The sequence below is a fragment of the Anopheles funestus genome, assembly GCF_943734845.2.
Source record: "Anopheles funestus chromosome X unlocalized genomic scaffold, idAnoFuneDA-416_04 X_unloc_32, whole genome shotgun sequence".
Taxonomy (NCBI): Eukaryota; Metazoa; Arthropoda; class Insecta; order Diptera; family Culicidae; genus Anopheles; species Anopheles funestus.
In genome coordinates, this window is record NW_026045157.1 from 172,501 (window position 1) to 174,694 (window position 2,194).

Sequence of the window (2,194 nt, forward strand, 5' to 3'; positions counted from 1 at the left end):
ACCTTTCAAGTGCCTGATGGCCAGGGGAGCTCTTACACGGCACGGAGACACAGTGATGCTCGCCCATCAAAGTGTACAACGATCGAGTTTGCTTAAGTGTCTGGGTACCTACACACCAGACACAATGCAATGGCCATGGATCCACACAAGGCACATCACATGCAGAAAGCTTCACCAGATTATGACACATACCACACTCTTGTAACTCGTCGTCGAAGGGGCGTTCAAAGTGCCTTACGGCTAGGGGAGATCTAGCACGGCACGGAGACACAGTGATGGTTGCCCATCAAAGTGTACAACGATCGAGTTTGCTTTCCGCGCAAGCGTTCTAAGTGTCTGGGTACCTACACACCAGACACAATGCAATGGCCACGGATCCACACAAGGCACATCACATGCAGAAAGCTTCACCAGATTCTGACACATACCACACTCTTGTAACTCGTCGTCGAAGGGGCGTTCAAAGTGCCTTACGGCTAGGGGGGATCTAGCACGGCACGGAGACACAGTGATGGTCACCCATCAAAGTGTACAACGATCGAGTTTGCTTTCCGCGCAAGCGTTCTAAGTGTCTGGGTATCTAAGCACCAGACACAATGCAATGGCCACGGATCCACACAAGGCACATCACATGCAGAAAGCTTCACCAGATTCTGACACATACCACACTCTTGTAACTCGTCGTCGAAGGGGCGTTCAAAGTGCCTTACGGCTAGGGGGGATCTAGCACGGCACGGAGACACAGTGATGGTCACCCATCAAAGTGTACAACGATCGAGTTTGCTTTCCGCGCAAGCGTTCTAAGTGTCTGGGTATCTAAGCACCAGACACAATGCAATGGCCACGGATCCACACAAGGCACATCACATGCAGAAAGCTTCACCAGATTCTGACACATACCACACTCTTGTAACTCGTCGTCGAAGGGGCGTTCAAAGTGCCTTACGGCTAGGGGAGATCTAGCTCGGCACGGGGACACAGTGATGGTCACCCATCAAAGTGTACAACGAACGAGTTGGCTTTCAACAAATTCTGACACATAGCAAGCGAGCGACCGAGCTACACCGAAGGCAGCCCATGGTTGGTCACTCGCGGACGATCATCAGTAATGATCCTTCCGCAGGTTCACCTACGGAAACCTTGTTACGACTTTTACTTCCTCTAAATCATCAAGTTCGGTCAACTTCAGCCATGCCAGCTGCAGCTCACGAAGGAACCGCGGAAGGTAAGCCTCCAGAAACCTCACTAAATAATCCATCGGTAGTAGCGACGGGCGGTGTGTACAAAGGGCAGGGACGTAATCAGCACTAGCTAATGACTAGTGCTTACTAGAAATTCCAGGTTCATGGGGACCGTTGCAGTCCCCAATCCCGACTAGATGGGCATTTTAGTGATTTCCCGTTCCTCTCGGAATGGGGGCGCCTATTGGCGAGAACACGCTGCGACCCACATTGTAGCACGCGTGCAGCCCAGAACATCTAAGGGCATCACGGACCTGTTATCGCTCATTCTCAGCTTGCTAAACACAAGTTGTCCCGCTAAGCAGGGCAAACGTAGCCGACGACCGCCCGTGAAGGCGCCGCCCGGCTGTAACGTCAGGTGCGCCCGGAGGCGCACTGCTGACAGCGTTCTAGTTAGCATGTTTGAGTCACGTTCGTTATCGGAATTAACCAGACAAATCATTCCACGAACTAAGAACGGCCATGCACCACTACCCTTAAATTTGAGAAAGAGCTATCAATCTGTCTTACCTCGATAAGTTTGGACCTGGTAAATTTTCCCGTGTTGAGTCAAATTAAGCCGCAAGCTCCACTTCTTGTGGTGCCCTTCCGTCAATTCCTTTAAGTTTCAACTTTGCAACCATACTTCCCCCGGAACCCGATTTTGGTTTCCCGGAAGCGACTGAGAGCACCGAATAGGGGTAGCGTCTCCCAATTGCTAATTGGCATCGTTTACGGTTAGAACTAGGGCGGTATCTAATCGCCTTCGATCCTCTAACTTTCGTTCTTGATTAAAGAAAGCATCCATGGCAAACGCTTTCGCTTCAGTTGGTCCTACGACGGTCTACGAATTTCACCTCTCGCGCCGTAATACCAATGCCCCCAACTACTTCTGTTAATCATTACCTCTAGGTTTCTGACAAACCAACGAAATCGTATAAACCGAGGTCATATTCCATTATTCCATGCAAGAT

General features: G+C 50.5%; 1 long non-coding RNA gene across 1 annotated transcript in view; it reads right to left on the reverse strand.

Annotated features, from left to right (window-relative positions):
- LOC125773391 (uncharacterized) overlaps positions 1–1,831 on the reverse strand; it is a 46,447-nt gene extending 44,616 nt beyond the window's left edge. Inside the window, exons 1-2 of the long non-coding RNA XR_007420072.1 lie at positions 345–1,831; positions 1–108 (exon numbers count right to left, since the gene is read on the reverse strand). The exon at positions 1–108 is cut by the window's left edge and continues 1,012 nt beyond it. This is a non-coding gene — a long non-coding RNA (uncharacterized LOC125773391). The remainder of the gene's footprint in view (positions 109–344) is intronic.
- Positions 1,832–2,194: the final 363 nt, after the last annotated feature.